At 36.8% G+C, this 12,699-nt stretch overlaps 1 protein-coding gene across 3 annotated transcripts in view; it reads right to left on the minus strand.

The window, feature by feature from the left end:
- Positions 1-11,618, minus strand: part of tmem108 (transmembrane protein 108) — an 83,408-nt gene extending 71,790 nt beyond the window's left edge. Inside the window, exon 1 of one of the 3 annotated variants that reach the window (XM_073830769.1) lies at positions 11,346-11,618. The gene's annotated coding sequence lies outside the window, so the exon portion shown is untranslated. Of the gene's footprint in view, positions 1-9,205; positions 9,513-11,345 lie in introns of those variants that run through there. The other 2 variants (XM_073830768.1, XM_073830770.1) reach the window with 2 other exon arrangements.
- Between the last annotated feature and the right edge of the window lie 1,081 nt (positions 11,619-12,699).

Below are 12,699 nucleotides of genomic sequence, written 5' to 3' on the forward strand. Positions count from 1 at the left end.
GTTCCTCTCTCTGTCTTATTCAATATTAATGTCATCTCACATTACCAGCCAGGTTTACCGTATCTGATAAAGAGAAAGCTTTCTTAGGCGCATACACCCATAATCAAGCAGCTGCATGCTCACAAACAGAATGAAAAACTGTGTAGGTAGAGACAAAGTCGAACAGATTTTAGAGAAAAACAGGTAGTGTAGCTTACTGAAAGATTCTAGGTTTAAACCATTCCTAGGGTTTATTCATTAACTTCTAGTATTTTACCACTGCACAAAACACTTACAGCATGAAATGGAAGTACCAATGTATTGTAGATAGTTGCCAGAGCTGCCTTTAGCCATTTTTTGATCATCCAAAAAGTATTAGCATCCCCCTCTTCAATAAGTAAATACAATAACAGCTTAAAATTCAAAAGCTTAATATTGAGGCGCTATGAGTTTGTTCAAATCACTTAACCATAGTATGAGTGATAATGTGATAATGATAGTGATAATAATAGTAATGATAATTACGTCTCAGAAAGCACCACTATTAATAAAGAGGGATAATAGTGGATGAGCACACAAAACACAATTTGAATTTCATAAACCTTCACCCTTTAGGTCTATAAACAACTGCAACATATGCTTTTGGCATAACTCAATAATAAGCCCAGACTCAGAGAGGTTGTGTGAACTGATTATATCTTCTCTTTGCACAGGCTGAAAAAACACCAGGATTAAACAAACCTTTTATCTCAAAGCTAGCTCTCATTTGCAGCCGGAGTAAGATATGGAATAAATCACAGAGATTTGGGATCCAAATCCAAAGGTGTCAAAACTAAATCTCAAGACAAAAATATCTGCACTGAGACAACCACAGATTTATTGTAGGTTGTTTACACCTCCCTTATACAAAAACGAGAGTGTCGGGATATGAGTTTTATATAGCAGCTTGTAGAATGTGCTCAGGCAGCACAAAAAAACAAATTGAGCTTTAGTTATGGTATTCGGCAAAGGTCAAACTAATTTGACCCCTGACCTTATATGAGGGTTTTTTGATCACTCCATGGCTACCTAGGAAAGTGACAAAGCATTTTGTGGCACAAAAGAGAAATAAAAAAACAAAGACAGGAAGACAGCCTGAAAGGAGACCTGTGATGACCTGTAATTTGAACCTAATGTCCGGACTAGTTTACCTGACACCAAAACAGATTTTTCCAAATGGTTTTCCTTGCTTGTCTTTTCCTTCCTCATCTTTTAAACATTCAAGATCAAGATGTTCAAAACCAAGTCCAAGATAAATTCATTTTCACAACAGCTTGTGCAACATAACAGCTGGATTGAGCACTATGGTCAGTCTCAGACAAATTTACTAACTGTTAGATTCATAATGTGCGTAAAAAAGGCTGAAATCACCATTTTTAATCTAAATGACTGGATATCATGGATTTCCACTTTAACTGCTCTTAAATATCACATCAAACCAAACCAAACAGTGTTTGGTCCTGACATGCTCACATGTTCTAGACCAGAATGCGATTTGATTCAAACACCTGGCTCTTCCAGAATAATTAAAAATTGACATAATAAAACAAGTTCACATTAAGCCAATTTTACGAAAACAGATTTCTAAAAGCTTAAGGCTTAAATTACAGTATCAAAGCATTTCTGTACAAGCAAACCCCCCACTGCTCAGCAGATGAGATTCATTTAATCAGAGGTACATCAGGACTATTAGCTTTTCCATCTGACATTAAATTCTAGATCTAACTAGATGAAATGATCAAAAAGTCTAATGTGTTCAATGAAGCTTGTTATTTGGAGGAAGCAGAATTTGCAGAGATGGAAGACAGATAGAACAATGTTTGTTTTTTGTAAGTACTTAATGTGAGCGTCCAATTTAATGGTGTCTTAATAGGCTTAAGTTAGTGATCAAGTTAGAGTTGATACGTGAAATAAAGTCGTAATACAAAGCTCTTAAGAGCGTATTAGGATCTGTTTTAAGATTACTCCAAAGTACAATTATCTTTGAGCATAGATGCATTAAATTGATCAAAAGTCATGGTAAAACATTCATAATGTTCCAAAAGATGTTTTTGAACTTTCTATTGCCAAACAATCCTGAAAAATGTAATGGTTTCCACAAAATATTACGCAGCTCAACTGTTTACAACATTGATAAGATGTTTTTTAGCACCAAGTCAGCATACTGGAATGATTTCTGAAGAATCTTGTGACAATCAAGACTGTAACAGCTGCTGAAAATTTAACTTTGCATCACAGGAATCAATCTGGTTGTACCATGGTACTTTGGTACCATCACAGTGCAGATTATGACCTCTAAAAGTACACTTTTCATCAAGAAAATTCACAATAAGGCATTTTTGTCCTTTATAATGACGGAACTATATACAGTAACTGTACTGAGAGGAATGATTCTATATGCTAGAACCTCAGCAGGGAGTATGATTATCGTTTACATTATTAGTGAAGCGTAGGTGCAGTCCTAACAGTGAGAACAAATCCAAGGCACATTGTATCACAAGGAACACACAGCTGAGAATGACATAATCAACTCAAAATGGAAGCAGCTCTGTTATACTGCTGTCTCGGCTCACCAGGGAAGGTGCCCACATATCATTTTTGGATTCAAGAATTTCAGTCTTGATACAGATTGAGAAACAAAGGGAAAATGGGTTTAGGTAATCCCATTTTATTCAACTAAACAATGGTACCACTTATGTACTTTACTAGAAATCTTCACAATAATCTTCACAACCATTACAAATAACCATCCCATTTCTAGCTTCACTGAAAAACAATTGGTGTTTCTGTTTTCACTTTAGTCAATTGAATTGAATTGTTTTATTTGATATATGAAGTATCACCAACAAGACTTTAGTTTTAGGCCATTTTAGTCATTTCTAAGGTGGCTTGTTAGCAAGGGTGCTGACCTGTTTATAATTAAGTCCATATATTTTCTTGTAGCTTAGGGTGGACGTTGCTGGCTTTGGTCACTTCTAAAGGTCTAATCAGTGCTAGACACCTGCCAGAATCACATGACCACTCTGGGTGGGCTACTAAGCAACAGGAGGTAAAGGTGGGATGCCCTCCCCCTTTCCCAGTCTCCCTCGCCCCTCTTTCCCGTCAGAATAAATCCTATTAGCCTTGTTCATCTGGCCCACATAACTAAAACGCCAAACAATGCTGGGTACAGTCTCGCATGTTTCTCTCTGATCATCTGTGCCTTTTGATTATTCTCTTTAAGATTTGAAAATCAACCAGTTTTTTGGTTTCATTTGCTGTGATTAAGAGGCACTTTGCATTTGACTTTAATGGCTCTTATGAAGTTTAATTGTAAATGTTTAATTGTAGTCTGAGTATTTCAGCACTTTGAAGGAGATGCTAAACATTTGTTGTATGATATATTACAGGAGAATCTGCAAAGGAGGTTTCATAAGTGATTTGAACTCTCCTTCAGAGCATAAAATCTTCTTTAGGGGGATTTTAAAATCTTAAATTAGGTGAGGGAGCAAGAAAATTAAACAGAGCCAATCCTGGGGATCAAGACTTAAGAAAACCTTCAGGGTGGATTTTGTCAAGTAGCCTATGCCGAACAAACCTCAGGACTGGAATATCATAGCCAGGTCATTAAAAATGCATGTTTAAAAAAATGCCAAAAAGCATACTGGCTTTACAGAGTGGCTCTGCAAAGGTATTTAAGCATTTTGTGGCAGCTAAGTCACATTAAAAATGTATGAATGTTGTCGCAACAAAAATATATAATGATACAAAATATCAGTCAAACCAAATGGCAAAAAACATTAGCTTATCACACAACTACTGCAACTTCAAACTGATTTTAGCAGGATAGTAAGTCGAATCACACTGCACTGACAGACGCAGACAAACAGCAGCAAACACGTCCGTTGGGTTTTGTCGAATCTGTGTGTTACCCTGTTATTGGTCAGCGCTTGTTTTCACCAAATTAACTTGTTGAATCACCATTTGTAGGGTCTGGGAAGTGACATACTGAAATCTTAAGATTTTGAGATTCAACTGAGACTACTATTACAGAAGGTTCAAATGCTCACTGATGCTTCTGAAGGAAAAAACATGCATTATGAGCTGGGGGTGAAAACTTTTGAACAGAATGGAGATGTGTACATTTTTCTTATTTTGCTACCTCCCTATGCATTGTGATTCCTTCTGAAGCATCAGTGAGCATTTGAACCTTCTGTAATAGTTGCATATGAGTCCCTTAGTTGTCCTCAGTGTGAAAAGATGGATCTCAAAATAATAGTCATTGTTGGACAGGGTTCCAATATACATATATGCTGAAAAAACAACGAAGAATTTGTGGAACCTGAAGGATTTTTCTGAAAAACAGCAGGCAGTTTAACTGTTCAGGACAAACTAGGGATTCATGAACAACTTTCACAAAACAAAACAAACAGCTGAGGATCATTCAGGTAACAACATTGTATTGCAAATCAAGGGGATGTACACTTTTGAACCGCGTCATTTTTATGAATTCAGCTATTATTTTCTCTTGTGGACTATATGTAAACATCTTTTATGTGAAATATCTTATTCAGGTCAGTACTAAATAAACAATAACATGCATTTTGTATGATCCCTCTTATTTTGGTAAAATAATGAACATTTTGCAGATTCTAAAAAGGGGGATGTAAACTTTTGACCTCAACTGTAACTCCGATTGTATTTGTCTGAAAGAAGAAAGTCCTATTCAGCTAGCATGGCTTGAAGTAGTGTAAATCATGCGGTAATTTTCATTTTTGGGTGAACTATCCCTTTAAGTTGACATTGCTACAGTGTAATTACATATATATATATATGCTATATATGCTTAAAAAGTGTGGTTGCGGTATATATCCTGAAAATGAATGGCATTTTGTTATACATTGCAAAGATTTGTACATTTTAACTGTTCAAATACTTTTCAAAGCCGCTACAACAGTTATTGCAGTGGGTACATTTCATCCTGATGAATAGAACCACCATGCTCATTATTACTTTATTAAATCCTTGTTTGAAGTGACTGTTCAGGAATAAGCAGTGCCAAATAAAGCTGAGGACCTTTGATCAGAGGCAAGCCAAGCAACTCACTCTGACAGCCTGAAGCCATCAATTGATTAAACCCTTGCTGTAAAGCCAAACAGAAGCTACATGACTGTAAAAAAGGGACAGTCCAGAACATTCTTTGGAGTTTGCTTTTCAGTACAATTGGAAATGTGTGTTTCCAAAGGTGCAGCATTATCAGAATCAGGAAACGGAGTACAAAGCAGAGTAGCGGCAGTCATGGAATTCCAGGAATTCCCCTTACACACACTTTACGCTCCATCAGTCCTCTCCTCCCCCCGCTCCCCCTCTCCCTCTTATCTTCCTCATCCATCCCTAGCTCACTCTCTAATCGCCATAATGGCTGTATCCACGGCTGTCCCGTCCCCCGCTGCCCTTCCTGCCAACGGGGACACGGGAAGACCTGTTGTCGCTTTCAGCATTGCCCTGTGGGTAATTTAAGACACCTGCTATGTCAGTACATCGAGAAATCCAAGTAGGCAGGTTCGACTTTGTGCATGCTAAACAGTGTGCTCAATATTTCAGAGTATCAAACTCACCTGAAATACAAGAGCAGTTCAAGACACTATCACAAATTAGGTTAAATTAATAGTTTACCCAGAAGTATAAGCTCTGGCATCCTTTATTCACCCTCATGTTCTTACAAATAATTTTGACTTTCTTTCTTCGGTGGAACACAAAAGGACAAATTTAGTAAAATGCTCAAGATGCTCTTTTTTGATAACAGAATTGTTATCTCTTTAAAAACTGGAGAACTTTACTGTCTCCTTCTGTTTGCTATTCCTGTTAATGTTCAGCTCGACTAACTGAAAGTGAACTCCTCTCCTATGGGAAGAGCTCAGGCTGATAGAATCATCAGTGTCTTACAGGAAATGGGAGGAAATGTCCTATATCAGACAGTGATGGACATCTCAACTACCCCTTATAACCTCATTTACCGAAGCCAAGAAACATCCACCTCAGTTCTGTTCTGGCTTCGAAGAAACATTTCTAAAGTCGCTAATATAATGTGACATTCGTAGGAGTGCATGTCACTCTCCAGGAAAAGAACACCGGTTGTTTTTTTTCCCGTTGCGCTTGTGTGTCAGGCTTTTCCTGTCTACTGGGTTCTATGAGCATGGAAGTGCTGAGTTCATTCAACACTTGAAATCTAAAGATGAGATGCATTCCATACCACATTGTGCCATTCTTCCATGGGTCATATGGGATTGTAATTGAGACTGGGAATGGTTAAAAGAGGAAGAGAGAAAAGAGAATGGAAACATTGTCCTTTCTTTCTGGATACTCTCTGATAAGATTGTAAGGCTTCCTGCTCAACCCTGAATTTTTTCCAGATGTTGATTGTTTTTAATTGGGATGGCGTGTTTTGCTTTTTTTACGTAACTCTGTAAGATTGCAGGAAGCCTGGCGGCAGGTTCCTATGACGGTAAGCGTTCCAATGACACATGAGTGATGTTTGGTGTGGGCAGAGGTGACACCACAGGACAGGCGATACGCTGTTGTCCCGGTGTCTGGTTACTGTCACTCTGAAATGACCCCGATTCAAGAGGATAATGGAGTATCATCCATAATCACCCCCCAAAAACAAGAGATTAAAATGAGTTCTTTTAAAAAAATCTATAATATTTGAATCTATTTAAACAATATAAAATACTACTTAAACATTTTTTTATATAAATTCTAATGTTTTGATAAAAGTCTCTTATATTCATCAATTATCCATTTATTTGATCATAATTATTGTAAGAAGAAAACTGTATGAAATATTACTATTTAAAATAATTGCCTTATATTTGGATATATTTTAAAATATAATTTATTCCTGAGATTTTTAGCAGCTATTTCTCTAATATTCAGCATCACGTGAGCTTTCAGAATCATTTTTTAACGTTAAAACAGCTGTGCTTTTTATTTATTTTTTGCTTAATGTTCTTTTATGAACTTTTATGAATTTTATATTTTGTAATATTATAAATGTCTTTACTGTCACTTTTGTTCAATTTAATAAATTCTTGCTGTATTAATTTCTTTAAAAACTTGTATACAGTAATATAATAATAGTATATTATGGATTGTAATATAATACAGATAATATTAAATATACAAAATTAAATAAAGGACAGTTGAGGTCAAAAGTTTACAAAATGCATTAAGTGCCAAAGAGGGTAAAAGCTTTCTGAATTTGAAGATCAGGATAAATTGACCTTATTTTGTCTTCTGGAAAACATGTACGTATCTTCTGTAGCTTCTCAAGGGCAGTACTAAATGAAAAATATATAATATTTACTCAAAGATAAATGTAAGATAAGATAAATGTACATATCTTCATTCTGTTCAAAAGTTTTCACCCCTGGCTCTTAAACATCGTTTTTCCATCTGAAGCATCAGTGATTGTTTGAACCCTCTCTTATAGTAGCATACGAGTCCCTCAGTTGTCCTCAATGTGAAAAGATGGATCTCAAAATCATAGTCATTATTGGAAAGGGTTCAAATACACGAAAATGCTGAAAAACCAAAGAATTTGTAGGACCTGAAGGATTTTTCTGAAGTACAGTAGGCAATTCAACCGTTCAGGACAAACAAGAGACTCATGAACAACTTTCACAAAACTAAAAAACAGCTGTGGATCATTAAGGTAACAACACAGTATTAAAAATCAAGTGTATAATCTTATTTTGGTCAAATAATTAACATTTTTATGAAAAAAAGGCTTTTTACCCTTGTCTGAAACCAACAAGATCCCATGTAAACTAAACAAAAATAAACAAATCTTTCTTCCCAGACGCTTACGTAATTTTAAAGAATGCCATGTTTGGAGAAAAAGAAAAAAAAAAGAACACAGATAAGGATGCTGCCTGCAGCAAGTTAACCAATGGATGGTAAAAGGTGACGACCCTTTGCCCCCAATGAATCATAGGTCCTCCTCCACTTCTCACAAGACACTCACTGCTTAGCAGCCCCATCCCAGGTGACCCTTTCCGAACAAGTTGTCAGCTACATATGTCAGTGTCTCGCCACTTGACCCTCGAGACCCGGCTCCCGCCCTCTACCTCCCCATTGGACAAACCAGTGGGGAATTGTCCTGTAGAACAAAGCCTATAGTTGGGGGTGTTCTATTAAGGACTTTGACTAACATTCCATTCACAATGCTCTCTGGCGACCAACTTTTAATGACCCTGCACTTCTAAACATTTACTGTTTTGTGGGTCCGCCAGCACACACACACAAAAAAGGAACGTTCAGTGCTCACAAACGGAGCATCTTTATGGAGAGAACCCCTCTTCTAACGGCCTCAAGCTTTAAGAGAGTCGCCTCATTATTTAGAACTGAATATTAATGAATGAGACCCAGGGTAAAGGAAACATTCACTGTTCTATAGCCTTTCTACAGGCTTTTACGTAGAACATGGTCAATGCCGAGGTCATAGGTTGGATTCCCAGGAAGTAAACATACAGCAGGCCTACAGACAAGATTCATACACTAGCTTAAATCCAAATAATTTAGGATTAAATTAAAAGGTTATGATGATCAAATAAAAATATTTTCCTAAACATCTTAGGTACCTGAGATTTCAGAAAACTGAAAAGTAGAAAGAAGAGGATTCTGAAATGAGGACATCTGGTGCTCTGTAAGGTCTGGAATGGAAGCTGACCAATAGTTTTTATAACCATTATTACTGATATCAAAATGGCTGATAAGTGATTCAGAATCGATCACATATTACTGTATTCTGACATAGCATCAGACTACAATAAAACCCAAAACTCATTATTATTAAAGATAATAACACTAATAATAATAATATATTTTTTTTAATGTTTGCTTGGGCTGTTGCTAACCTTAAAATGCATTTCTTACTTGAGTATGAATGTTGCTTAAAAGCTTGAGCTGTTTATTCAAATAATACATAAGTTTAATAAAGGGACTATTTATCAGCAGATATGTGAAACAGTATCAGTTTTCTTTAGTGTAGTTTTTTTAGTTTTGTTCTTAACGTGTAAAACTAAATACAAATGTAGTATCCTACCATGTTTTTCCCCAAATCACAGTCTATGTGCAGGTGCAGCCATGTGATACACCACGGCTAATATTCTAGAGGAAGGGTGAGAAAAGCTCTGATGTTTCTTACCTCATAATAATATGATGGAAAACGATCAAAGACGCCTGTAGCATAACATGATGTTTATCTGCGTTATATCCTCAATCAATGATCTTCACGGCTGGTAATACCGTTAACTCTCCTTCAGCGCCAGCTCACAAAAAATAAAGGCTGATACCCCGAGTGTGTTTGTGTGTGACCGGAGAGAGTGAATGAGAGAGAGAGAGAGAGAGAGAGAGAGAGAGAGAGAGAGAGAGAGAGAGAGAGAGAGAGAGAGAGAGAGAATTTGGACCGATAAGCTATTCAAATGTTAGTTATTAGCGAGCCGTTATACTCTATAACAGCGGTTGGCGATCCATAACTAATTGTTGTTCAGTCAGAAAATAACGGAAACGACTGGTTTTAATTACGTTAGAGTCCATTCATCCGCTGATGCGGATGGGAAACCGAACTAAAATACTCTTGACAGTGTTTCCTGCACTTGTATTCAGCACATCAACACCGCTGAATCTACAGCGCCACCAGTGTGGCCAGAATCTCGAACGAATGACTCTTTTGACCTGGTAAGTTTTAGTGAATCAAATATAGAGGGAGGTGAGTCCGATTCCCAAATAAATTAATCTTATGAGTCAGTATTTTTAGTGTATTAAAATAAATAAATAAATAAATAGACGAATGCCCTCCCTGCTGAAAAAAAAAACTGTTCGGCTAAACTGGTTGGCTAGTCTTAGTTTAAGATGGAAGTATCTGATTTTAGCTGGTCTCTAATCTGGCCAAGCTGGTTTTAGCTGGTTTCCCAGCCTGACCAGCTAAAACCAACCTCACCAGCTAAAGTAGTAGTCAAAACCCACTCTAAAACCAGTCTGCTGACCAGCTATAGGACCAGCAGGTTTTTTTTCTAACAGCAGGGCAATAGTGTCATTCTCATGATTCGAAACGAATGACTCTTATAAGCATGATCTTTTCAGTGAATCAATGACATTTATGAATCGGTCCAAATAATTATTGAATCTGACCCACTTATTGAATTGCAAGTTATTATTTTCATTCCTTTGTTAGGTAAGGCTTGAGACTTAAACCAGTGTAATGACTGGTTGTTCCTACAGCGTATAGTTGAAAAACAAACAAACAGCTAAAACCAGCCTAAGCTGTTTAGCTGGTCTTAGCTGGTTTAAGTTGGTCTCCCAGCCTGGCTGGTTTAAGATGGTTGTTCCAGCTAGTCCTCTAAAACTAGCCTGCTGACCAGCTAAAACCAGGCTGGTAGACCAGCTGAAAGCAGCAAACCACCTTAGGCTGGTTTTAGCTGTTTTTTTTTTTTTCCAGCAGGGATGTAAGGCTTTTAAGACTTAAACCAATGTAATGACTGACTGGTTGTTCCTTCAGTGAATAGATTAAAAAAAAAAAAAACCTAAAACCAGCCAAAGCTGGTTGGCTGAGTTGTTCCGGCTGGTCTCCCAGCTAAGGAAGTGGCCAAAACTCTTAAACCAGCCTCGTGAACAGCTATGACCAGCTAAAACCAGCCAACCAGCTTAGGCTGGTTTTAGCTGGGATTTTTTTTTTTTTTTTTCAGCAGGAACACATTTTGGGTTTTATGTTCATAAATTAAATGAATGAATGAAATATGCTACCACATTTTGTGTATTATTTTAATTAATATATTATTATGGTTTGTTTTTAAAGAATTGCATACAAAATTCTTATGTTTTGTGAACATTTTGTCATTAAATATATAAAATTAATTTGTGATAGCTTTTCATGATGGAGTCTGAAATATTCCAATCATTTGCGAATGCTGCGGGCTGTAAATTAAATAAGAATCCCATTTTCTCCAAATTACTAAAGAATCGTTCATGGAACTGTTAGGGAAATAGAATCGATTCCGTATGATTCCCATCCATAGCCATGACTGTGTAGAACATCAGTTAACGCATCAAGAACACTGAACAGTCCGATAACAGCATGTCTCACGAGAGTGTAATGCCGGATGAGGAAAGCCCAAAAATCATTCAAAAATAATGGCATATTCACAAACGATTTTAAGACACTTAATTATTAGAGCTCCAAAATCGAGTAGCTATCAATGCGTAATCAGGCTGTCACAATGTACGCAGACAATATGCATACAACGACACGCAGTAGATAACGGAAACAATAAGGTGTTAAGGTTTACCTATATGGAGACTAGTCCGAAATGTCTTGCTTCCAGCTGAATCGGCTCATCAAAGCCGCCGCGTCACCAGTCCAAGTGAAACGCGCAAAGCGCACATGCTTCCCGCACGGTATGACACTGTCACATGAGCGGAGCGGTCAGTTCAACCCTCCCCTGCCTCCATCCAGCAAATCTCTGAATCCAGTCCAACCCACCTCCCCAAATACATAGGTTTGCCTGTTTAGATCATAGACTGGTCATCTGAGGGCAACAGGCAGCAGGTGGAGGTTGAATGATATCAGGCAGCTATAATGATGATGCGTGTCGGTCACCCCGGCTCTTTAAGACTGTTTCGTAGACCGTATACGGCCACAGAATAATAATGAACACATATTGCTGCAACAGCAAGCGAGCATTTGGGGAACTGGGCTGAGAGGGTTATTCCCTCTCCAGTGGTTTAACTTGAATTATCCTGCAATAGGATGCCAGGTTTGCCCTGAGGACCACACCAACATACTAAAAAGCACAGATTAGGGAGTAGAAATCGGAATAGAATAATAACGCTTAGAAACTAAAAACTTATTATAGACTAATAGAAACGTATAAGAAACAGGAATAGACACTTTTCATTTTTCAAAATCAAATTAGTGAACAGACTGCAATGCGCGATTTTTATGAAATTTAGGCTATATAATGCATTAAAATTATTTTACAACCGGAGAGATGCCAGTAAAATATTAAGATAGATAATAAATATCCCCACTATCTCCATGACAGCTATAATATAGCCTAGCTATACCTATAATAACATTGCATAAGACAGGCTACCTTTATGAATCGGAGGATCGTCTAAGTTTTTGTTTTCGAATCAACAACTCACTGACTCCAATAATTTAAATCGGATATTGACGATTCGCTACGATTTCATTGTTTTATTAAAACATGCTACAACTTTTTTTTGTCAAAGAAATTCTGTATATAAGCCCATAAAATTCAGGTTATAAACAACTTTATATTTTATAAGCTCAATCATAGCTGCAACAAACTAAATTTGTACACATGGACTTACAATACATAGCCTTAATGAAACTTACCAGAAAAATTGCAATAAACAGCAATTTGTGAAACAAAGTGTAAGATGTCAAACTGAATAGGTGAATTAGGTTTTGAACTGGTTCATTTAAATTAGCTAAACAGATTCACAGAAATCAAAAATCAAATAAAAAACAAATATAACTGCAAGCTGTGATTACTGGGGTTCAAGCGCTTTAAGGCATTTAAGAACATATAAAAAAAAAAAATAAAAAAAAAACTAAATCAAAGATTAAAAATCCAGGTTATTTACCATATAAATATGGTTTTTTTTTATGTTTAT

The sequence above is a fragment of the Garra rufa genome, chromosome 24, assembly GCF_049309525.1.
Source record: "Garra rufa chromosome 24, GarRuf1.0, whole genome shotgun sequence".
Lineage (NCBI taxonomy): Eukaryota > Metazoa > Chordata > Actinopteri > Cypriniformes > Cyprinidae > Garra > Garra rufa.